Source organism: Leptonychotes weddellii, chromosome 3 (genome assembly GCF_054177405.1).
Source record: "Leptonychotes weddellii isolate Sample4059 chromosome 3, ASM5417740v2, whole genome shotgun sequence".
NCBI classification, from domain to species: Eukaryota; Metazoa; Chordata; class Mammalia; order Carnivora; family Phocidae; genus Leptonychotes; species Leptonychotes weddellii.
In genome coordinates, this window is record NC_138371.1 from 123941184 (window position 1) to 123967744 (window position 26561).

Consider the following 26561-nt stretch of genomic DNA (forward strand, 5'->3'; position numbering starts at 1 on the left):
TGAGACCCCCCCAGGAAAGGGAGGGGCTGTGAGGGGAAGCAGAGCCTGAAGGATGGGTCAGCTCTCCAAGTAAACAGACCACCTGACCCAACTGTATGTTTGGGTTAGCCTCCTGGGTTAGTAACAGATGCAGTTCTCTGAACTTTATAAAAGGTAAGCTTTCAGAAGTCTAATCTCTAAGTCAGGACTGCCCATAGGATTTTATATAGAATTTTAATCTACAAAGTGATTTCTAAAACTCTCCCAAGTGAATCCTCTTAGGATTCCCAGGATGTGGGCAAGATAGTGATAACAGAACTTGAAAATAATGAAGTATGTGAGAACGATAGCAAAAAGGCCTCATGAGATGGCTGGAAAGCCCAGAAAAGCTTACTTGGGTCTGGGCACCCCTACGTTCCCATCACTGCTAACTCTGAGGACTTTCACTCCAGTGTCTACATATCCTGCTGTCAGTGTCCTATACATAGGAACTTATTTCCACTCCTAACACAAGTGTGTATAGATCCACACATACTCTTAAGTGACCCCAAGATTTCCCTTGAATCAAGTAGTTCCATAAAGCTATCCATCAAGTAGCCACCAGAAATGTGTGCTTTTTAAAACTTAAAGCTAAAAAATAAAATGTAATTCCTCACAGTGCTCACATTTTCAATGTTCAGTAGACACAGTGAAGGCGGTGTTGGACAACACAGACCTAGGACATTTCCAATACAAAGTTCTACTGGACAGTGCCCTTCTAGATGTAACCCACGTGATACAGGACCATTTACAGTCTACATCTCAATCTGGTAGAGCTGTAATGGTTTCATGTGGCAGTCTGTTGGCAGCCCTGGCGTTAGAATTTGTGCCTAATAGCTCTTTGACACTTGATTTTCATGAACTTTGAGCAATGGTTTTACCTTGTCCTTAGGAGACTAGTAGTTTTCTCTTCCATAAGATCATACGCACTGACCTTCAGTCTTCAACAGCTGAGCCTCTTCCCTCCCCACCTGCAATAGTTTTTGTCAGCTAGCTGACAGTTCCTGGCCATGTGAGGCTTGGGACAACCTACTTTGCTATCCTCTCCTTTGATAGATCATAAAATTCTCAATGTCCAAATTAAAGTTACAGATTAGCTAGAAGGCCAGAAGATGGGGAAGGGTAGCAAAATGTATTCTAAGTAAAAATAGGCCAGATTCAGAAGTAGGATAACTCGGAATTTGGCAGTCATGGTTAACCCACAGACCATTCCCCTAACTTCTCTCAAAGTCTCCTTTGTTATTTGTAGAAGTATTCACATCTGCTGGAGGCCTGGGGGAATATTTTAACAGCATGAAGTAGAACTACATCGATTTTAGATCTGGTTGAGAAATTAAACTCAGATTCTCCCAACCCAGAAAACCTCTCCACGAAAGGTAACCAAGAGTTATTAATGAAGCAGCATTAGTCAGAATGTGCTCTGCATCACAGGCAACCTAGGAGTGCTGAAACCAGGAAATCTCACCCTTTTATATAGCCAGGCAGATGCAGCCTGTTACCTATGTGGTCTCAAGTTCACTAGTCCTCCGGTTTAGAGGACTTACCAGCAACATTTGTCACATCAAGTCCATCCTAGACTTACCTGGTAATTGGTGTGACCATCTGTGTTAGCTAACTAGCTGTATACAAATATAAATTTTTCATCTTTATGACCGAAGGTAGTTTTGCAACTCAGAGGGGGTTATCAGCCAAAGTCAGGGTCCCACCTTCCCACAGAACTTGGTAGATGTAGTAGCTCTTAATTACATTTCAAAAGGATGGCTCCCTGGTCCTAATTCTAAGCTCTACAATAGACTTGTAAGACGACCTAAAACTCAAGGCAGAAGAAGAATTACAACTTTATAAAAGTGAACACCCTAAGAAAAAGGAGAGGGCAGGTCTCTCCCTTTTTCCTTATGACAATTAAGCCTTTTGATTTTCATTTGTATTTGCTCTGCAAATATCCATAAGCAATAGGTTATTTCAAATTTGTATCATCATCACTTATAATGGAACCTTATCTAATTGTTGGGAAAGTAAATCTGGATTAAACAATCTAAAGTGCATATTAATTTTTTCTCTCATGTGCTCATAGTAAACTAGACCAAAGTAAACTGACCAAGGAGAAAGGTCAGTGAATGCAGGTCCTTGGGATCTTCTTCCATTCATTTGAAGAGCTGTATAATTAGTGATTTACACAGAAAGGACCATGTACCTGAAAGCTGTCTAGACAACTTCAATATTTCTACTAATAGCTTATTTGAAGTTATTTGTAGGAATGTCACTTTGTAGATCAAATATATGAGATTTGTACTACAGTGATATTCAAATGAAGTTTTATTCCATCAACCAAAGAACATTTTTTCTTGGATGGCTTGCATTACAGGCATTACTATAGGTCTTTGCCTCATTCATTGTGATTGAAAAATCTACGTAACAGTAATACTCTCACCAGCTTTGTTGTAGTTTAGGCAAACTAAAACTACACCCTACTGCATAATAGTTGATTCTAGTACTTGATAAAAGTCAGTCGAGAGTCGTAGCATCATTCACCTCAAGAACAGTCGCCTAGGGTCCACATAGTCTAGGTTTCATGCTCATAAGAGGTCTTAATGACCATCAAGTGGTCAGAATAGTACCAAGATTTTTATGTACTCATTAAATATATGTACCTGTTAACCCCGTTAATTTGTAGTTGAACACGGAAATGTTTAAACCAGAGGCTTGATGCATTATTTTAGGTATTCAGAATTCAGAAGTGGGCATTATCTAAGATCTTTTAGTAACTTTTCAATGGCTTTCCATTGTCCTTAGGAGGAGTTTGAAAGGAGTTCATTAGGCTTAGAGGTGAAGTCAGCCCTTCTGCCCCCAGACACCTGCCCATTTCTCCACCCTCTTTATTCCATTTGTTCCTTAACACTCAAGTCTGCCTAGACTTTCCCCACTTACCAGGCTTCAGAGCTGAAGTATTTCCTACCCCACCCACCATTCACTTCACTTTCCACTCTTCCTTTCGGTCTTGACGGACTGGTTTTACAACTAGAGCCATTACCAGTTAGAGGACAGAGAGTTAGCGGACCCAACAGAAGTTATCCTAGGAGTTTAATAGAAGCCACTAACAACTTTACTTCCTATCCATGGTGAGCCAAATTCTCATTTTTCTTCCTATTTCTGGGGTTGCTCATTAGGGGGCCTCTAGGTCACTGAAAGCCACCTTTGATCTATCCCAAAGTGAATTCTACAATATTTTCCAGCTAATTTTCCGTACTTTATATTTGATTAGACTTGATAGTAAAATATAGTTTATCTTCCCCAATACATTTGGGTAGAACCAATCTTTTAGTGTTTACCTCTATAATGACTAGTACTTACCAGAGTAGGCCCTTAATGATTTAATACACAAAATCCCTACCCCCCACCCCTCCCCCAGAGAGGTGCTTGCTGGGAGTCCATTTCTTCCAATGTGAGCTGTTTAAACTGCTTGGTTCAAAACTATAGATGTATTGCCTATAGGCCATGTAGTACTTTCAAAAGATACAGTAATTTCTTTCATTGTAATAGTCAAATCTGACAAGCAACTTACTTGTCCTCCTCTGGTTCTCTGTTGCATGCTTGGATAGAGGTCATTTAAGTCCACAGCTAATTTCTTCTGTAAGAAACTAGGATCCCAGACCACTGACCCAGAAACTATAGGACAGACAATAGCAAGACAATTTTTGTCACAAAGAGGTTGTCCCAATGTATATCCAGTATTTATTATCTTGGGCTCTTTGGCAATATGTAAAAGGCATAAAGACTGAAATTGATTTTAGTTGGGGGAATTAGTGATCAGGGAAGTGGCAATAGCAATTAAACCAGAGAAGGAGCCTCCTCTTCAGAGGAGCACAACAGGCAAAAACAAACAAACAAACAGCTCTTCTACCTCTTACAAGTGTTATTCACCCCCCCTCCCCGCTTTCAAATGCTAATATCCAGATAATCCTTTCTACCTGCTTCAATCTCCCCCCACCCCCCGCCCCCGGATTTCTCTTTGGGTTAAGATTTTAATAAGCGCTAATGGGTTTGAAGTTACTATCCCTTCCAGAAATGTGTGCTTTTTAGGCAGAGTGCTAGAAGAAAAAAGAAAAAGATGCTTGATAGATCCATCTGATTCATTCGTTGTAAAAATTTTAGGATGGTAGGAGAGCTAATTAGAGAACAGGACTTTCCAATGTCTCCCAAACTGTATTCTAGAAGCAGGTTCATTTCTCTACCCCCAGCTGAGGGGGGGGGGGGGGTGAAGGGAGGAGACGAACCGTGTCACTAGTTCTTGTTTCTGGGGCCTGGGACTGGAGGTAATAGAAGTTTAATAATGGTCTGGGAGATGAGGGAAGGAAAATTTTTACAATCTCAAAGTACGTCAGTGAGAAGGAAGCTGCTTAGGAGAAAAATAAAATCTCATCCTTTTGTACATCAGCCCAAGCTTCCAAGTTTCAGAAATACTAACACTCAATAGGATTTGATCTTATTTATTCTCCTTTTCACTTCTAAGCTTTTCTCCTCCATTTCCCTCTGAACCTGGTTGCTTTTTCATTCTTTCAGTTCAGTTTCCTATAAGCTGTTAGGAAATAACTAGGACCTTTTAAAAGGATAAATTCGTGTATTTCCCCCCCCACCCTCAGTCAGCTTCCCATTCCTGCTTAGAACAAAAACATCTGGCAAGTCTAATTTTATATAATCAACTTTTCTGATACAGTAATTAAAAGATATGGATCTGAATTTGCATTTATTTGTAGAAATTCTTCCTGCAAGCCATTCGTTTTTCATCAAGCTCCCTGTGCTTTTCATTACTTCCTTCCTCCCTGTGGTCAACCTACCTGACTAAGCAGCCCTATTTCACTCCAGGCTCATGCTCTGCAAATGTAAAACTATTAGCAAATGTTAATAGTAACCCATCAGACTTCATTATTTCAGTAATGGAATCTGTCAATCAGCCACGGATGGCTGTTAATGACCACTTTGTTGATAAATAGGGGGTAACTTCAATATTCATTTTAAACAAATAAAATCTGTTCTGATTAAGAACTCATTCTGCCCAGTGGGAATCCAATTAAGCCAGCTTCTGGAGGAAGGTTCATTCAGGATCTCTCCACTTAGTCATAGAAACTTAGTTTGATTTCAATAAAGCTCTCCTCTTTGGAAGCAAAGTTTTGTCCTCCCTCCAAAAGATAGAGTGACTGCTCTGCAATCCTTGCTTGCCACAAACTTCCCCATCTCAGACCCTAACAGGAACCCCTAGAACACAGATGCACCCACTTCCCAGTAGTATCTGACACTGTTTTTTCTTGAGTTTGTTCATGTTACCATTGGGGATCTCAAATTACAGAGGTTTCCATGTATCATATAGCCACATAAAGCAGATTCTGGCTTCAAATCAGAAGTGTAGCCAGGGTTGACAGTCAAAATATTTCACCAGCCCATATAACACAGACACCAAGACCTCATAGTGAGAATAACAAATATGTAAACAAAAAACATGATTTGAAGCTGCTGGAAGTGCTCTGAATGCACAGTACATAGTTCCCGTTATTAGAATACTATTTAGAGAAGGTATTCAAGGAAGGCTTTTCAGAACATTTCAGCTGAAACTTTAAAAATAGATCAGCTGTATAACATCTTGAGGCATTGGACAAATTATTGAAAAGCTTTTGTTGCAGATACTTGGTTTGGGAAAGAAATAGACGCTACCAATTCTAAGTCCCAGTATTCCCCCCCGCCCCCCGCCCCCAAGTGTTGAATACTGAAGTCTCTTTAGAAAACAAAGTAATTTTACAGAGTGAATTCCTGTCCCTTAATACTGATAGAAAAAGGTCAAGTGACATTGCTACAATTCTTCACTACGGACAGAAGGTAAAATTGCTGTTTCTTATAGTGAACACAACTTCTAATCCTTTAGTAACTCATGACTTTAGTAAGATGAAAAACTAAGGTTTATGGCCCATTTATACTGCTTTTCTCAAAGCTACCCCTTGCCGTCACCCACCTGGTGCTGTCCTTTTCAAGTGGCCCACCATCAGCTGAGTCAGAACCCTGAACGTCATTTTGCCATCTTGCCTCCTAGAGTCCATGGCTACATCTGTCATTTCCACTGCCTCAATATTGCCTGTATTCACACCTCTTTCATCCCCTCTGCCTCAGTTTGGGACCTCATCTTTGGACAGGAATAGCACCATGTTCTCTGAACTAGTGTGACTTATTCCCATTTCTAGTACTCATGCTAGTCCCTGGTTTAATTTCTAAAGCACAAATATCAGGTCCCTCCCCTGCCTACAACCTTATTAGTTCCTTCCTAGTCCTGTAGGCATAGAACAGGACATGCAAGACCCAGTTATTCCCTGCCTTCCTCCTCCAGCTCAACCCTTCTATGCCACCTATAGTTCCTCATTGTCTTCTGGTCTCTTTCACCAACATGCTCCTTTCTGGCGGACCTTCCCCTTCTTTATCACCTGACCACTGCTATTCATCTTTCAAAACTCAGCGCAGTACTCCCTTCCTCCTGGAGTCCTCCCCCAAAAGCTGTCTGAGGGACTTATCCTGGAGGAACCCCTGGCGCCTTCCTTCTCCAGATCTCACAGATGTTTACCAAGCAGCTCTACTTGGATATCCCCGGTTTCACAAATTAATGTGTCCCAAGCTAACTCACTTCCTTTTCCCTAGAACTGGTCCTTCTCCCCGAGTTCCTGAGTTCCATGAGGGGTATGACTCTACTAAGCTATGAAACCTTCAGTTTTCCTTTTCTCCCTTATACCCACGCCCACTCACAAAGTTCTACCAGTTGTTTTTTAGTAACTCATGTGTCCCCCGCTTCTCGGTCACCCCCACTGCCACTATTGTCCGTCACTTCTCTCCTTGTTACTGCATCAGCCCCTTTACAGGTCTAATTCCCTGCTAAGCCATTTTCCACACTACCAGGCAACTCATTTGATCCTTTTCGTTCTCTGCCGAGGATCATTTAATGGCTGCCAGTTGCTCTCAGGATAAAATTAAAACTTCTCAAATGGCTCACAAGGCCCTTCGAGATGTGGCTCTTGCATACCTCTCCAGGCTCCTCTCGAGGATCCTTATTTCCTAGTGAATTACTTTCAGTTCATATTATGTGTTCTGCTTTTTTGCCTCTAGGGAATTTGTCCAGTTTGAATAAACCCTTATTTTTGTGGTCTTAGCTTAGGATCCTTTCCTATAGAAAGCTTTCTTGATCAGTCCCCAAATCTAAGTCAACTCTCCTCCATAGTGTTCCTCACAGCACCTTGAGACAGCCATCATCCCTAGAACTTATTAACATGAATTATTAATGCCTCTTACTGAACTGTAAACTTCATGTTTTGGCCAAGGATCCAACCTGCTTTGGCCAAGGATCCACCCTGCTTAGCATCACGCTTAACACTTAGTAGACATTCAGAAATTATTTGCAGGATAATTAGATAATGATCGCTCTTTAACCTAAATTACAAGGATTTTAATAAGAAACTGATCCCTGAAGAAGAGTACTTTGAGTATAAGCGTAACAATCACCCTATTCGATTATTCTAGGTGTCCATTCATCCTTGTATTGTTCCTAAGAGTTGAAGCCCACTGGGAAATTTATAGGCTTGAAGTCTGAGACTCTTATTTAAAAGACTCCTATCCCATAAAGGTTATCCTTAACCAAGCTTCACATCCATTTAGAGGACTCCTATTAAAAACTCTGCTGCATTTTTTAAACCTCTTGAGTTTCATAAGCTTGGATCACAGTCAACGTAACATCTCCTTATATTTTTACTTCCTACTTTGTTGGGAAAAATAGAGGTTAAGTAACTCAGCATACTGAGGCTTCACTGTCAAGTCAGGAAGTTGTACCTAGGGATGTGCTTTTATTTCAAGTCTTTTCTAAATCGCGTCGCTGATTATGAAGCCACAGGGGATTGCTGTTTTCGTTAATGAAAAATTTTTACAGAGAAAACTCCTCAAATTGGCGACTCTTACAAAACAGGTAAGAAAGTATTGGCAGGGACAGACATGCCTGAGTCTTGTTCCTAACACACTATCAGAACATCATTTCTCCGCAGAGAAATGTATAACTGGAGATGAAGCAGCACAAAAGACTGCTTTCTTCCATACCTTTGTCCTCAATCCAGGGAGGATCTAAGCTCATCGTAGCGGTCAATAAATGTACCAGCCAGGAAGAAGGTTTAAGTACAGGATGGTGTACTAACAGAAGCTGTAAGTACAGCTAGAGGAGGAAAGACCATTTGCCCCAATGCCCAGGGCTGTTGAAGATTAGTAACTCTTAGAGACTCCACCCACATCATAGCTTAAATGATTTAATGTGATATATTAATCTAGAGTTATCAGAACTGATCTGGCTGAAAATGTTATGTTTTAGATATTCAAGTTAAGTGTTTGAGGTTACCTGTATTTTGAATTATTTTTTCCAGGTCTTAAGATTTTTGTAGGCTCTTCAGAATACCAAAATGTCCCCATCTACCCACCCACCTCAGACCTTCTTAGGGAGGTAAAGGCTCTGGGGTCCTGTTCCTCCCCCCTCATCCCATTAGATTTTACCTGGCTACATGGAACAGACAGAAGCATCCCAAAAGCCTAAGGGAAAGCCAAAGAACTAGGTAGCCAGGATGTCCCCCAGTTGAGGTACCTCCCTATGCCCGACAAGGAAATAAATGAATGAAAAAAGAAAAAAAAAATTGACAGCCCCCACCCGCACTGAGATTTATAGGTCACAGGAAAGGTTCCCCCCACCCCCAAGAAAACTCTTAAGTTGGATCACGTGACACTGCCCTCTCTGAAGGTCACAATGGTTAAATATCAGCCTTTTCACTTTTCAACCTAGTAATTCAATGCAGGTCTTTGAATTCAACCAATCCATAGCATCCCTTCTCCTGACAAAGTGAGGGAAATGCGGGGTTAGTTTCCTAGGGTTGCCATAACGAAATACTACAAACTAGGTGACTCAACAAATTTATTGTCTCAATTCTGGAGACTAGAAGACCAAAATAAAGGTGTTGGCAGGGTTAGTGCCTTTCAAGGGCTGTGAGGATCTATTGCATGCTTCTCTCCCAGCTTCTGCTGGTTTGCTGACAATCTTCTGCATTCCTTGAATTGATGGATTTCTGCCTTAATCTTCACATAGTATTATTCTTGTGTGCTCGTCTGACCCCCCCATTTCACCTTTCTAAGGTCACCAGTCATAACGGATTAGGGCTCACCCTAATGATCTTACTTTCACTTGTGCATCTACAGAGATCCTATTTCCAAATGAGGTCACATTTCACAGGTACACATTCACAGGGATTAGGACCTTAACATCTTTTGGAGGAACACTATTCAACCCATAATGGGGCAGGGGGGAATCTATGGTCTACTGGCCAAAGGCACAGATCAGTTTCAGCCTCAAGTGTTACCAGATGTTAGTTATATTACCTCATCTCCATACCACCAAGTTCTGTTAGTCAGGTAGACTAATAATCTCAGGGTAGATTCCACAAAGAACTGAAGTCAGATAGGGCCAGACCTGGAATGGTGAGATTTTATTCTGATGTATTCTAATAGACTCAAAAAACAACAAACCACTACTTTAAGTCTGGACACAAAGTTGCAGCAGCTTCTACCTCAAAGTCGGTCCAAGCCCAAAGTGAGCTAAATTACATGAGCTTTATTATATACCCCTCTTGTAGCATAACAAATCTAATAAGCTAACTTCTAACAAATTAAAATAAGCAATCCTAACAGATGGAAGCACTAAGGTGTGGCTCGTGGCCACTGAGGAACACCTGAGCCTGATATTTGTACCACCACCTATTAGATGGTTCTTTTATTCTCTGATGGCTGATCCTCTGGTCACACATCAGTTAATGTTTGTCCTGTTCACACCACAGGAGTTAAAAATCCAGCTAATATCTACCCATTGCTGGTGTGTACTTTTCCATTTTATCCCATTTAATCCTCACAAGAACTCAGGGATAAGTTTGTTTTGTTAGCTAAGAATCTAATCCCAGACTTGGCACTCTGTCCTAGGTCTTCTCCAATACCCCCCTCAATTTGAGAATGTTCTGAAGCAAAATACACATGGCACGGACAACCAGGACACTTCAGGCTGGTTTCCCTTTAGTTTTCCAGGTTTAAAGGGCCTCCAGGTACTATTATGTAGGCAAACCAATTAGGACTGCCAGCTACCTCCTCTAAATCTAAGTTGGTGAACTGGAGAGCAGAAGAGCTTTGAAAAACCTCTAAGAAAGAGGGTGATTGGACCCATACATGGCAGACACGTAGCCCAGATGGGAAGACCAGAGAGCCACAGGCAGGGTAGTCTGGGCAGGGGCCCACCTGCCTGGTGGCCAAGCAAAGCAGAGAAACAAAAATGGTGGCCTAGCACCTCCTCCAGCTGGTTGGGTAATTTTAGCATAGGTCTAGAGCCACCTAGATAGAGCTCAGTCTTAGTGACACATTAGAATCACCCGTGTAGTTTTAAGACCTCTTTATGCCCTAGGCCTTACCTGGGGCTCATAAAGAGCAGACCACGGGTTCAGTCCAAGCATCAGTATTTTTAAAGCTCCCAGGTGGTTCCATCCTGCTCCATGGTCAAGAACCCCAGAATTAGGGCACGTAGGGAGGGAAAGGAGCAGCCAGCTGCCTGGTCATATCTTTTGCTCCTCCTGCTTCTCCAGGCCCAAGGGCTAGAGATCGGGAGCTAGAAAAGCAGCCCAGACAGGCGTCCATGGAGGTATCCAGGCAGGATGTGGGTAAATGGAGGAGGTGTCCTTGAGCCCACATTTTAATTCTAGAGGTTCTCTGCCCTAATTTCCATCTTCCTCCCCAGTCACAATCACCAGGAAGGGACAGGCTGCAACACCTCCTCCCGATGTCCAGAATCAGTTATGGTGGCTTATACCGAGGGAGCGTTTACACACACACACACACACACACACACACACACAATTACCTAGGCATAGGAAAACCAAGTCTCTGTAAAAGAGAACAAGAATACCAACATTTACCCCACAGTTCAGAAGCAACACACCATACAAAAGGAACAAAGTGAATAAAAAGAATGCTACAGCAGTACTAGATACAAAGATAGGTTTAACAATAAGAACTTGCAAGACCTTTTTGGGGGAAAAAAATGAAACCTTAAAATCATAGGACATAAATGACTTAACTTGTTAGAAAATACAATGTGTTTGTACTGGGATAACGTAGCATTGTAAATTACAGGACTAAGATATTCGTTCTCTCCTAAATTAACCCACAGTTTCAATTCAAATGTCAGAAGGATTTGAGGAACTTGATGAAGTTACTGTAAAATGTTTATGGGAGAATAACCATTCATCACAGCCTCTTGCACAAGGCAGAGGAAGGAACAGGGAAAAGCCAGGGCTCCCGTCCCCCAGTCCAGGGCTTACTTTACCCCAGTTGGCTACAGTTCTGAGTCGCATTTTAATAGCCTACATAAAACTGAAAAGCAACGCCATTTTCATTATGGAACGGTTATCTTGCTCACAGAAAGGTTTAAAAGTTAATACAGAGTCTGAAGGTCATCAAAACTCATCAAGTTTGTCCCTTTGAAGAATTCTCATGGCGAGGACCACTCCAAGGGCACAAGGACAAAAGCAATGCCATTAAGAACAGTGGGAACAGGGGAGTCCTCCATATAAGCAAACATGGTCATCCTAGGCTAGAGAGCCCCCCACCTCCAGGACCATGCACACCTACAGCAACACCCAAGAATTGGAGCAGGAATGGGTCCAGACAACAAACATGCGTTTCCCTTTGTCGCTAGAAAAAACTACCACAAACTTAAGCAACACTTTCTTTAGCTCAAAAAAAAAAAAAAAAAAAATTTCATTACTCACAATTTTAGTTCAAGGTCTAAACCGGGTCTCACCAGGCCAAAAATCAAGGTGTCAGCAAGTCCACTTTCTTTCTGGAGACGCTAAGGGAGAAGGCGTCCACTTGAGGCTTCTAGAAGACACCTTCCGCTCTCTGCAGAGACTGAATCACTCTGACATACCTCTCCTGTCTCCGCTTCCACTTTTAAGAATGCTTGTGATTAGACTGGACCCACCTGGATAACCCAGGGGTCGCGCCCTATTTAAAGGTCAGCTATTTAGCCTTAATTCCCCTTTCCTGTGCAGTGTCCAGGAGACAGATGGAGACTTCTCGGGGGGATCATAATTCCCACCACAAAATGCATCAGGGTCAAATATTTAGTGGGCTGAAGTTGGTTAAACAGTGTCTTTGTTACTGTCACAAAACTTAGAAAAGTGATGAGTGCATCATGAGCAAGTACACAGTTTAACTGGATCCGCAACCACCCCAGGCACCCAAAATATTGTTAAAAGGAGGGCTTCTCCCCCAGTTAGTCTCAAACCTATCCTTTTAAGGTAAGATGGAGAGCTGAATCAATTTTTCAGATGTTCCTGTTTCCATCAGGTAGATATTCTATGTGAAAGTATTCTTTTGGTCTGACTTATTCTAAGTGCTCCAGTTTTAACATGTGGATAGCCTGGCAAATTAACTTCTCCGCAGGATACTAAAGTTAATTAATTAGCGTGTTTTGTGGAGTGTGTGTCTCTCTGTGTGTGTGTGTTTTAACCTGAATACACAATTCATCAAGGAGCTAGTTCTATATCACTTTCCTGCATTTTCCTTTAAACTATCTGGCTCATTAGATTTTGACTGTGACTTTTGCTTCTTAATGTCTTTCAAAAATATAATTTGCCTCCATATTCTCGGAAAAGTACTATCCAGGGGAAGTGCAATTCTGAAACTGTGAAGCTGTATTTTTATCAGGACACACAACATAGCCTTTGTACATCCAGGCTCAGTGGCTCAGAATCGTTTTTCTATTACAGAGTATTGGGGGATTTCCTCTCTTCTGAAAAATTTACATAGTCACAATAATATAAATTTTCTATCCATTTTCAGGCGGTTCCTGCCCCACCCTTACCCTTGAAATCATCTAAAGGTTAAGGTGGAAGAAAAAACATTCAACATCAAAACAGGTGTGGGATACTAATCAGCTGAAACCCATGGAAAGAAAATAAGCATAGTAAGAAATCATAAAGGATTAAATGCTAACAAGTCTTATTCATTATGTCTCAAAAACATAGCATGAACTTCTGTAAAAAAATACAAGTGGTTAAAATAGTAAATTTTACATTATGTTTGTTATACCACAATAAAAAAGGGAATTCAGACATACCATATAGGTACAAATTTCCATTTTTTTCAACATTTAGTGCATGTAAGCTCTCATAATTATTTTCTAAAACACCCAAAACAATAAGAGCACAAAAAAAGGTGAACACTTAGCAGATGCTTATTTTTTTAATATAAAGTATACAATTTTTATTAAAAATGTCAATTATATAGGTGTACGTATTTAACATGGGAGGACACCTGGGGGCGTGGTTAGACTACCTGCAAGCTCAGCAATGGTATGAGGAGGCTTAGCAGATGTTTAAAAACATATCTCACAGATATAATATTAGTGAAAAGCCAAGCACAAAATAATCCATACTGGTGATTCCACTGTATAGAGTTTAAAAGCAGATGAAGCTAACCTACCTTAGAGGTCAGAAGAGCAGTGCCCTTCAGGCAGGAGGAGAGGAGGAGTGCACAAGAAGTGTCTCCAGGGCCCCTGTGAGGTGCTGGTAATGCTGTGTGTGTCACGTGCACGGATAGGCTCGCCTTCAGTAACTCACTCAGCTGTACACTCTCGACTTACACCCTTTTCTGTATGGATGTTATACTTCAATTAAGTTGTGTCTGCTTTAAAAAAGAGGAAATTATAATCTTTTAAATGTTAAAATTGTTAATATTACTGTAATATTAATGTAAAAATGTTAAATTAGAAAAAGAAACAAACCTGAGAGTAGTGTATTAAAGGCTTACAGTGCATAATGACTCCTGAACCGTGAGCTCCTAAGCAGCAGGTCCCATATCTATCGTACCTCCTTCATGACTCAAGGTCATGACTGGCCTTTCCGTGGAGAACATCCACATGACCGTAAATGTGAAATTTATGCACAAACACAGGAAGAAGGAGACTTGCACTCGTTGTACTCATCTTATCAGTAGGACACAATGTGGATGTCAGGATCCAGACCTGAGGCTGCAGAAACCAAGCCGGACTGACCTGTCTTGTTAAGGAGCAGATTCCCTACAGTGAGGTAGTTTGACTACCCCCCCCCCCACCCCAAGCCTGCGTGCCTGATGGCTAAGCCGTCCTGAGGCCACAGAACAAAACAGCCACAGACCATGGCGCCAGGCTGAAAGTATCTTGAAAACCTAGTTCCACCACTTACTGTGTGACCCGTGTTGGTTAATTTCTCTGTGTCTCAAGTTTTTCATCAGCAAATGAGGAGAATATAGAACCTAACTCACAGTGTTGCTATGAGGATCAGGAAAGCTAATTTGTGTAAAGTACTTAGGACAATGCTTGGAACATAGGAAACCTCATACACGTATTTGCTACCATTATTATTATTATTATTATTATTACTACCACCATTGCATAGTGTCCCTGATGTAGTTAGGTTATAAAGATAAAGTATCATTATTAACTCCAGGATATTAGAGAAGGAGTAATATCTATAAAAAGCCCTCATGTTTAATAGCTTTATCTTTATCATCTAAAAAGACCTAATTTATTAGAATTTTTAGTGCCTCAAATGACCTATATTTGGGCAAACTCTTGCCCTTACCCCTATAACCAAGATAATGAAGAGGAGTATGATTTATTCATAATTGTTCTTTTTATGTCCCAAAGGCCTCTGAATTTACCTGTTCCTTTATTCCACAGATCGTTATTTAGTATTTAACACTTAAATACTATGTACCAGGCATAACTATCTTAGGAAAACTCCTTGCTTTTATAGAGTTCACATTCATGAAAAAAGACAGCAAACAAGCAAATAAATAGACCAACAAAAAATTTCATGTAGTGACAAATGCTATGGAGAAAACAAATCAGGGAAATGTGCTATAGAGTGACTCAGGTAGGGTGAGGAAGGGCTAACTTATGTTAGCTTCTCAGGAAGGGTCTCACGGAGGAGAGGGCATTAAAATTAATGCCAAATAATAAGAAGGAGCCAGCCAAGGGATTATCGGTGGAGGGCATGTTCCTGGTCATGGGATCCGCAAATTCTAAGGCCCTAATGTGGAAACCAGCTTATGGAGTTGAAGGATCAGAAAGAAGTTAATGCAGTTCAGGAAATTCATCAAGAAGGGATGAGTGACAGGAGACAAGGAAGGAGAAGTAGGCAGGGCCTTATAACCAAGGTAAGGAGTTCGGACATTGTTCTGAGTGCAGTAGGGGACCTCTGAGAGTTTTAAGCAGGGGCAGGGCTACATAGGTAAGAGTAGAAACAGTGAGAGCTGTAAGGAAGCTCTTGCAGTATTGGCGTGGAGTACAGAGACGGCTGTGGAGATGGAGAGAGGTGAACAGATTCGGGCACAAGATATATTTGGGAGGTAGAATTAATAGGATGTGGGTAAGTTTTTTGCAAGGAGAGAATAATGGAAAGAATGACTCCTAAATGTTTGAGCTGTGCCCCTGGATGGATGGTAGCACCATTAGCTAGGATGGAGAAAGGATGGGAAATGAGCAGTTGGGAGGTGGTGGGGGGGACAGCATGCATTCCAGAGTTCTACTGTGGCCATGTAAGGTTAGGGGACATCCAAGCTGAGAGGCAAAGTAGGCAGCTAGATATTTGTTTATTCCTTATTAAAGAGTTATTTGTGACCTTGAATAGCATACTTTTATTGAAGAGCTTCGTGAACCTGGGGGTAGAGGTTTTATTTGTTTTCTATTCCCTATCTCTTGTTTCTATTCCTGTCTCCCACATATAAGATCTCACATAATGCTCAAGTGCATCTCCAGGCTCTTTACAAATAAACACTCTTAATCTTTAAAGCCTAACAAAGTATTAGCTATAAAATGAAAGCAATGAAAAAGCTGACTAAACACTGATGTGGTTGAAGGCCCTCTAGACTAGGGATGTGGAGGCCACAGTCCTAACACAAAGTGAGGTTACAGAAGAAAACCAAAGAGTCCTACATTTGAATCCTAGCCCATTCATTCATTAAGGGAAAGACCTAGAGCCAATTATGGAATATCTTGAAACCTCAGTTTTCTCTACCTGAAAATGGGGATAATAATTCTTGCCCCATGGATGCCTAGTGAGGATGAAGTTTGTTGACATCTGTGAAGGTTTCCACAGTGTCTGACACATGATGGACACCTGTAAAAAGGTGTAAATAGGACATCTGTAAATAGGATTCTTTCACTCTTTTTGCCAAAGAACCACTTTTTATCAGTGTAAACTTTCATAAAGCATTTAATATCTACCTTTGTTCATCGACTTTGAAAGGAAGCAGCTTCACCAGATGATCATTAAGCTCCATGTTAAGTGTTGGAAAACAAAAACAACAACAACAAAAAGTGATCTTCTTGATAACAACCAGATAAACTTCTTAGTGAAAGCTGCTTTTTAACCTGATATCAGTGCATCTTTCTGCAAACTTCTTAGACCAGGGAAGACGGGGCATTCAGAAGCAGAAATTACACCAGAGAAATGTCTCTCTCCAATGTCACAAAAATGTTCTCCCCCAAATCACTAAAATTTCAGGATACAAATGCTTTGCAGAAGATGCAGTAAATGACATCCCACTGAGTAGCGACTTTGGGATCACTCACGGCAAATACAGTCTGAGAGAAATCAAAACCCAAAGCTCTTTATCTCAGGCTTCCCTAAACTGGATGGGAAGTTTGGAGGTCAGGGCCAACCAGACTGATGAATAATGAAAGGGATGGGAAAGTGGAATTGTAGAGAAGCTTCTAGAATCCTAGCAGCTCAAAGAGAGGGTGGCTACAGGGCGCCTGGGTGGCTCAGTCCTTAAGTGTCTGCCTTCAGCTCAGGTCATGGTCCCAGGGTCCTGGGATCGAGCCCCGCATCGGGCTCCCTGCTCAGGCAGGAAGCCTGCTTCTCCCTCTCCCACTCCCCCTGCTTGTGTTCCCTCTCTCGCTGTGTCTCTCTCTGTCAAATAAATAAATAAAATCTTTAAAAAAAAAAAAAAAGAGAGAGGGTGGCTACAACAGGAGGGAGATCCTGAAGTTTAGCTCAGGTTAGAAAAATGAGTTGCTAGTTGGGGACTGTCTGTGTCCCCTCCTCCACAAGCACTGTCAGAACAAGAACTTATCCACCTTTGTGACAACAACATTGATCTAAATCCAAGGTGAGCACATCTGAAACCCAAGCTGAGAAAGACCTTGCTTGATCACTGGACTTAGGAACCAAGTCAAAATTGTCTTTAAGCCTCTGGTGGAAATAGCGTCAGTCTATTAATACAGGGACAATGACTCCAAGAGCAAAGCCAAGATGAGAAGCCCATAAGATATACGAAAAAGAAGACCCAAAGAAACCTTATTTAAAGTTCCAAACCTGTGCCGAACTAAATGAATAATGAAAACTTTGTCTAGCCCAGATATATGTCTTCTTTGGCTTGCACAATGTGTAATTTTTTTAACTGAGCTTGATTGTCCTTAGACACTGTCCAGTTTACCAAGCACTATTCTCCCTATCATCTTATACCCCAGGACATAGCTCGGTTATACCATGCTAGCCCCATAAGCATTTCATAGATACCAGTATGTAATGTTCAGATTGATTCATTTTTAAGTATTAAATACTTGGACATATGCTGACTACAGAGATGACAGAGAAAGGGACGATCACAGGAAAAAGATAAAAATAGGAAAAGGCCAGAAATTCTAGCATCGCCATCTTTGGAAGAGGCATCTCCCCAGCCCAGCGCAATCACAACAGCTACGAATCATGCCATACAAGGGCCAAGTTAAATGGATGCCTGCCATATTTGTGGCTGCCTATCTCTTTCAACTAACCTTTCTATATTTGGGGAAATTCCCAAGAGGCAGAACTCAAATTCTAAGCCTCCCTTATAGCTAGGACATTGGCTTATAGCCTAGGTTCACCCAAATAGCAGTACCCTGGCAAAACTGTTATGTGGAAAAGAGCAAAGTGAACAAATAGGATGAGCAAGCTGCCTCCGTTTTTGCCAGCATGGAGGCGGCTGAAGTGTGAGGCTTCCAGCAGGTGCATACTTGAATCCCTGCTACAGAAGTGGCATTGGTGAGGCAGGAGCTTCTGTTGTTGTTTCCCCTGGTGCTCAGTGGACAAGCAAAACAGCGGAAATTTCCTCATCAAACCAGGTCTGTAATGCAATTTTACTCCCGGAATCTTAGCCTGGAGCCCAGCCCTGTCAAGAATTCTTTGAACTACTCAGTATCATTTTATTAAACTCATTTTCTGTTAAATCAGCCCAAATCAGCTTCTATAGCTTAAAACCAAAGTACCCTAACTGATAAAACAAGCGCTGGCAGACGGGTCTTGGAGAACCTTTTATTGGGGGTACCTTGGGAGAAAGCCATTCACACTAATTTCTATGAAACCTATTACCTGTGAAAGAAGCCCCAGATTTTATAAGGCCATCCTTGTCCCCACAGAGGAAGTACAGAGTAGAAATCTCTCTTTATTCTTGCTCTGTGAATCCTACATGTACTTTCTAAAGCAGTATCACATTACACGTATTACTCAGTACTCCTGGCAGTTGACTTAATTGTTACCATCCACAGAAGAGGTCATTAAATTTTCACCATTTGCTAGTCAGTTGTGGAAAGTTCAGCGCTGAGGAGTCCATTATCAACCATCTGGGAGATGGTCTTGCTCTGCAAGGCCTCTATATTAAGTGATGAATGGGTTCCATATTAACAGACCTCTACCCGAGCAAGCAAGGCACAGATTTTTAAGCTTAAACTGTAAGGACGACATCAAGCTGGTTTGGATTTCTGTTACAACCAAACAAGGGGCATTGGAGGTTTGAGCTATAGAAGGGATTTTTAGATTTTTAGATAGGATGAAGAACTCAGTGCATTAAGGAAGGCTGTAGAACATTCCTGTCTAAGATTTCCATCTGCCAGACAATACTGTATTTTACTACCAAAGGAATAAAAATTCCCATTGTCCCTCATGATAATCTTTTAAAGGGAATACTATAATAATCAAATAATCCTCATTTAAAAGGTGAAAATTCTCACAGGGATTAAGTGGCTTGCCTAAAGGTCCTGGGGAATCCAAACTTGGGTTTTCTGATGTCAAGCTGATGGTTTTTTCTCCTACATCAGTGGCTTTCAAAGTGTGTTCCTGGGAGTTCGGGAGATAATATATACGTATATATATGCAATGTAATATCATTCAGCCATGAAAAAGAAGGAATCCTGTTATTTGTGACAACATGGATAGACTTTGAGGCCATTATACTAAGTGAAATGCGTCAAAGAAAGACAAATACTGTATGACCTCAATTACATATGGAATCTAAAAATATCAAACTCATAGAAACAGAGTAGAATGATGGTTACCTGGGACTGAACGGTGGGGGATATGGGGAAATGGACACAGGGTACAAACTTTCAGTTGTAAGACAAATAGGTTCTGGGGATCTAAGGTATAGCATGGTGACAATAGTTAATAATACCGTATTCTATATTTGAAAGTTGCTATGAGAGTAGAGCTCCGATGTTTTCACCATAACAATAACAACAAAATGGTAACTGTGTGAGGTGAAGGATGTGTTAACTAACCTTATTGTGACAAACATGTCACAATACACCAATGTATAGGTGTATCATATCATCTTAAACTTACACAATGTTACATGTCAATTTTATCTTAATAAAGCTGGAAAGAAATAAGCTATTATCTTCCCTTTTCCCTTTCATACTCTTCTAAGATACGGTGGAGTTTAATGGAGGATATGTGGTGTATGATACGGCAGAGTAAAACAGAAGCATCTATGAGAATCCAGCTGTCTATTAAGAAGCTAGACATTAAAAGAGACTTTCAAAACTAAAACAACGCCCTTCCTCACACTATTTAATTTGTTCTGGAAAATATAATTATTTTTCATAAAAATGTTATTTATGTTAATATGGAATGGGTTTATTAGCTATTTTTGATGAATTGATCAATTATTTTAAGTTTTCAGTTATAACACAACAAATATTTATAGGTATAACCCACAGAAACAAAGATTCTTTGGAGTCCTCAATCATTTTTTTAAATTTATTTATTTATTTGAGAGAGAGACAGCTTAAATGGGGGCGGGCAGAGGGGGAGGGAGAGGACAAGCAGACTCTGCTGAGTGCAGAGCCCACATGGGAGCTCCATCCCAGGACTCAAGATCATGATCTCAGCCAAAATCAAGGGTCAGATGCTGGGGTGCATGGGTGGCTCAGTTGGTTAAGCGTCTGCCTTCAGCTCAGGTCATGATCTCAGGGTGCTGGGATCAAGCCCTACATCTGTCTCCCTGCTCAGCGGGGAGCATGCTTCTCCTTCTGCCCTTCCCCACCTCTTGTGCTCACACTCTATGTCTCTCTCTCTCTCTCAAATAAATAAATAAAATTTAAAAAAAAAAAGAGTCAGATGCTCAACCGACTGAGCCACCAGGGCGCCCCTGGAGTCCTCAATCATTTTTAAATGTGTAAAGGAGACTTGAGACCAAAATATTTGAGAACTGCTATCCTGAATTAAGCTGCCTTAGGCTAACCACAGATTTACTTAGTTTGTGCTATTTTTAACCAACTGATGCTGGTGCTAAATCTAGTTTTTCTGCTTACGTCTCTGTGCCATTTTTCTCCCCAGTATTGTTTTGGATTGATGAGTTCATGAATGAGAGCAAAAAGTCTTTGTTTGTAAAGCAGTGATTATAGACTCAAGTACCTTCTTCCTCTCAAATTCCTAAAGTACCTAGTTCACTGTATGTTTGATTAATATTTAATTAATGGATGAATGACTGAAGCTGATTGCTATCACACAGAGAGGACCTACTTGATGCCCCTGATAAATAACGTGTGCTTGCCCCTGAGTTCACAGATGCGTGCCAAACATGGCAGAACTCAGCCCCAGCAAGGCCAAGTGCAGTGCAGCCTAGAGGCCCAGCGATCATATACCTGTCTCCCCCATCCACAGCATGCCGCCATCCAGATTCTGTTTACCCACAAGACCCAAATCAGCAACCCTGTCTCCTCCACAACTCTTTCCTGGAGACAGTAACCTACCACGAGCATCACATTCTAACCTCATACATCAGTCTGTATCCACATCATCATCTATTTTGCCTCTCGGTCTCATTCTGTTCTGCACCACGGTCTTTGTAGATTAGGTGCGTATATTTTGTTTTCCCTACAAGATCTTAGGCTTCATGAAGGTTCTCAAAGGCCTTTTGTGGCGCCCAAGAGTCTAGCATAGTGCTAAGGAAATGATAATCACTTTCACCTTAAAAGTTTACAAAAGAATTCAGACACATTACCTCACTATTTTTTCACCAAAGCCCTATGTGTAAATTAGGGAAGCCCTCAGTTTGTTATCTCTACCTTACAGAGGGAGGCTTTAAAGTTAAGCAACCTGAGGTCTCCCAGCCAGTGCCTGGCAGAGTCAGGATGCACCCCTGCGTCTTGGGATACCCAGTCTGTGCTATTCTTACTGTATCATGCTCTCATTTCTCCAAACATACTTATTTAATTTATCTGAAAAAAAGAGCTTTGAGAAAAATAACAGCTCTAAATCCAGGTGATGAGTCAAAACATACAAGAATAAACCCAGGTCACTTGATTCCCACGCAGGCACTTTGTTTTACAGCATCTTGTCCCTTGTGCTTTTAGCTGTTAAGGTAGTCAGCTCCTGTGCTGGTTGATCTTATATGTAGTTCTCACAGCACACAAATTAGCATCACAGTGATATCCATTTTCCTTCTGTCTGCCCTATGCGGCTAATTAGCAGCCACATTTACTGTGTTTTCCCAGCAAAAATGAAGGGAAACATTATAAAATAATTCAGTAAATTCAAGCTGGGTCTATAAAATTGATTATAATTCACATTTATTATAACTCCTTATCTTTGTTCCCCCCCCCTTCTCATTCACTTACTCATCAATCCCTCAAGAATTTACTAAGCCCCTAGGATGAGCAGAACTGCATCAGATGCTGGAGTGGCTTGCAATAAGTAAAAGATATCCCTGCCATTAATGAGATTATCATCTCATGGGTGAAAGGACACTCCTAGAGAAAAATTCTATGGTATTAGAAGTGTGGGGCGCCTGGGTGGCTCAGTTGGTTAAGCGACTGCCTTCGGCTCAGGTCATGATCCTGGAGTCCCGGGATCGAGTCCCGCATCGGGCTCCCTGCTCGGCGGGGAGTCTGCTTCGTCCTCTGACCCTATCCCCTTTCATGTGTTCTCTCTCTCTCATTCTCTCTCTCTCAAATAAATAAATAAAATCTTAAAAAAAAAAAGTGTGAATTAGCACAGTATAAATTATTTATGGAGGCAATGAAGGAATATAGAGTAAGAAGTCTCTTATCACAGAGAGAACTTTAGGAAAGCTTCCAACAGAGGATGTCTTGAAAGAAAGATGTCATGAGCTATGTCTTCAAGGTAGGATATGGTTTGGGAATATAACCTCTATCTGTAGCCCCCAAACCCAAATAATCATATAGTCAAAGCAAAAACAGTGTGCTTCCTATGCAAACGTAGCCACAAAATAAGGTTGTCTCAGTCCCCCATGCCCAGCCAGCTGCCACCCCTAGGAACCTGCTACAGAGAAATTCTGGTGTCCCCACTGGTTGGTAGAGCTTTTCAGGGAAGAGGATAGAATCAGAACCGGTCCAGGGCAAAATGGAGAAATGAGCCCATACCTTCCAGGCACTATTTCCTGTGCACCTTCCCCCATGGGAAACCCAACATGCCACAGACACCACGGCCCTCTCCGACCTGCATCTCTTTATGCTCTGTGTCTTCTCTCCTATGACTGCCTTCCTTTCCAAGGGCCATGCCCCCCGAGTCTCCCCTGCTGTGCGCCTCTGTACCACTACAACTTGAGCTTGGGTTAATAGTTAACCCTTGGAAGTTTTACAGGTACAAAAAAATGGGACCTCTCTCATTCTAACGATGGGACATGACAGTGTACCAAGCAAGCTACCGGCGAAAGAGACATGCGGGAACAGGCAGATCTTGAGAGCTCCTCAGATCATGCTATGAGATTAACTGAAAAATCAAGCTGTGTGTAACTCCATTCTAAATCATTCAAGAGCTAGCCTAAAGAAGAGAGAAAACACCACATCACATGACTATATCAAAAACTGAGAACATCAAATGATCACATTAAGACCAGATCACAAAGACCTTGGAGGATGGACTCAGTAGTTGGTAATGGCTTGAGCATTATGGACACTGTAGATCTTCATTATGTAATATGATAAATGTGGTGCTTTGGGAAGGTGTGTGTAAGAGAGTCTAGGGGAAGGAGAACTGACAACCTGTAGGCCTGGATTATGTGGGGACCTGCTGCAAGCTAACTTTCCAGATACCATAACTGATTCTGCACACACACTCTAGGCCAGAGTCTCTGAAATGAGATGTCACATGTGAGACTCATTCTCCAAGCTTTCAGAAAGAAACACTATAAAATCTGTCCCTTTTAAAACAAATGGAAGAAAGGATGTGGTCCTTTAAAGTTGAGGTTCAGTAATATGGGGCAGAGATGAATTTTTCTTTTTTTTTTTTAAGATTTATTTATTTGAGGGGGGAGGGGCAGAGAGCGAGGGAGAGAAAGTATCTCAAGTAGACTCCCTGCTGAGCTGGGAGCCTCAACAGAGGCTCAATCTCATGACCCTGAGATCATGACCTGAGCCGATGCTTAACCAACTGAGCCACCCGGCACCCTGGAATTTTTTTTTTATAATAAACCTCTATTAGTGAGTATGTTGCTACAAGAAACTTTTCCATTGTTGGCGAATAGTGTACTATCCACTTATTTAAAAAGAGTCAGTGGATGACAAGGTGAATGGAAGAATTTGAAAAGTTGTTCCATGACTTGTGATTCCAATAGCAAAATGAGGCTGATACTTTATCCATATGCCATCTTATCATTCAGATTCTATTTGGGCTTCGTAACATATTGACAGGGAAAAAAGATGGTCCATGGAAGTCAACCTGCCTAGGATGAAAGACATGGATGGGCTACCAGGTGTCACAGTGACAGGTGACAATCCATATCCTGCAAGTCAGAACTCAGCCCCTTTGCCTTTCAAGAATGCAAGATCGTGATATGAAAGCACAACTTCTGGGCTACGAAACCAAAAGGAAAAGGAATGAGGGTCTGAAGAGCAAGATACCACCTTTCCAGGAATCTCTGGCAGGGCAGTTAGTTGGGCCACCAACTTCAGCAGTTCACAGCTGGTCATACTTCAGGGGGGCTCTGAGCATTTCTTCTGAGTATCATATATTGCCTGGGACAGAACACAAGCTTTAAGCAAACTTTTTGGAGATTTAGCCACAACAGTCAAAATATTGAAACAAGGATACGTGGCTTTATACAATAACCTCACTCAACACATTTTTTTTTTTTTTTCAGATAACTCATGCCCAAGTTGAGGGAGGGGTAGAGGGGAGGTTTCTTTCCCTCTCCATCATTTCTCCACTTGACTTTGCTGTGGGAAGTCAGCCTCAGCCTATTGGAAAGTAAGAGGTTTGTTTAACAAAGGCAAAGGGAGCAGCTATAAAACTACTCTATTTAGTTTCATTTCAAAATAAAGACATTATTTATTTATTTTTTAGAGAGGGAGGAGAGGGAGGAGGGCAGAGGGGAGGGAGAGAGACTCTTAAGGAGGCTCCATACCCAGTGCGGAGCCAGATGCGGGGCTAGATCTCACAACCCTGAGATCATGACCTGAGTCAAAATCAAGAGTTGGACGCTTAACTGACTGAGCCACCCAGGTACCCCTCAAAATAAAGACATTTTTACTATGCTTTTAACCCTATACATCCCAGGTTCTCAGCACTAGTTGTGTATCGGTGTTACCCAGGTATTCTTTTGTTTGAATAACAATGTTCGTGTGGGGCCTGAGCATTAGCATTTTTAAAAAGTCCTAATATCAGAACCTCTGGGAATGGAGCCCATGCAATGTAATTCTTAAAAGCGCTCTAGGTGATTCTAATATGCAGCTGAAGTTAAGAATAACTGCCACATAAAAAAGAAACTAGGGGTTGATTATAAGGATTTTAGTTTTGGAATACCTGTCTGGCCTCAAAGAATAATGTCTCAACAGAGGAAATTTTGACTTTGAGATTAAAGAATGAAAAAAGAAAGGAAGTATCTAGATGCAGAGAATCATCAGAGAGAGAGAGAGAGAGTGTGTGTGTGTGTGTTCTGTACGTAGGGCATTGATATAACTTAGTGTTTATTAACTACCTTGGGGGCTGGAACATTTTTGCTAATCTGATGAAAGCTCTGTCTCAAAAAAAAATGTACATATATGAAAATTTTGCAGATTTTAGGAACATCACAGACTTCCTAAAACCAATGTTAAGGGCCTCTGGTATAGTCATAAACTTTTATAAATAAGCAGGTAAAAAAAAAATCATCCATAAGAAACGAGAGACCTAAGTAGGAGTCTTGACTTTGTGCCTAAATGGCTTGTGAATCTAAATAAATTACCTAAGCTTGCTCCCCCACTCCCCAGCTTTTCCACCAAGTGAAATTTTTATCTACCCATAGGACAGTGTGGGTAATGTTTTTACAATTGTGTAAAAAAGGTCGAGAGTCAATGAATATATGTGAAAGTACTTCGAGAAGTTATGATTTATTATTAGAGATATCAAGAATTAATCCAAGGGGAAAAAAGAATTGATTTAAGAAGAAACATACAATTTCTTGAGTAACTGACATGTTTATCTAGCTCTCACTTTTATGGACATCTGCCTGTCAGAAGACCACAGATTATAAGGAATTTGGTAACTCTTGAGCTTTACACTTTGTATTAGAAGGATGAGTCCCAGCCCCAATTCCCTATATACTCAATCTCTCTCTCCTCGCAGTATGATGACGATCCTGCAGCATTCACTCACGGTGCTTTCTGTCAAACTGCTAGTAAATCCATTCTAACATGAAAAAATTCAGCATAAGTTAAAATACAAAGGAAAGATAGTAGTTCCAGAGGAAATGAAACCTATGAACCAAAATTCAGTCTTTTTCACAAGAGCCCGAGAGTATTTGTTTCTTTCCCCTCTACCTCCCACAAGACCCGAGGCCCTGGGGACTCCCACTGTCATGTTCCCTATCAGAGGACCACCACCTAGTAAGGCGACCTTCTTATTCCCCAAGGAGACACCTCAGAGGCACGTACCAACCCTTGATACTAAAGTGTGAAAATCTAGGATGGAGAATAAAGCGTATCTTTCACAGCCAGTGCTTCTGAGGGAAGGCCAGTCACCAGACCGGGGTCAGAGGTTAAGCAGAGGTACAGATGTGTACACAGTAAGCAGAGCTACCCTGAAAGGAAGACACCAGCTCCAGCCTTTGTGTGCCTGGGTGTCAATGTTTCCCATGCATTTCATTGTCTGAGTTGTAAGGAAAATGTGCATGGAGGGTCCAATACTGAGAGTGAATCTTCACTG

At 41.3% G+C, this 26561-nt stretch overlaps 1 protein-coding gene and 1 long non-coding RNA gene across 4 annotated transcripts in view; one reads left to right on the top strand and one right to left on the bottom strand.

Annotated features, from left to right (window-relative positions):
* The window catches only part of LOC145720640 (uncharacterized), a 387352-nt gene extending 373370 nt beyond the window's left edge, over nt 1–13982 (bottom strand). The window contains exons 1-2 of one of the 2 annotated variants that reach the window (XR_014143761.1): nt 13898–13982; nt 13597–13800 (exon numbers count right to left, since the gene is read on the bottom strand). This is a non-coding gene — a long non-coding RNA (uncharacterized LOC145720640). The remainder of the gene's footprint in view (nt 1–13596; nt 13801–13897) is intronic. The other variant, XR_014143762.1, reaches the window with a different exon arrangement.
* Nucleotides 1–26561, top strand: part of HTR2A (5-hydroxytryptamine receptor 2A) — a 56590-nt gene that overhangs the window by 23055 nt on the left and 6974 nt on the right. The gene's annotated exons all lie outside the window — the stretch shown is intronic.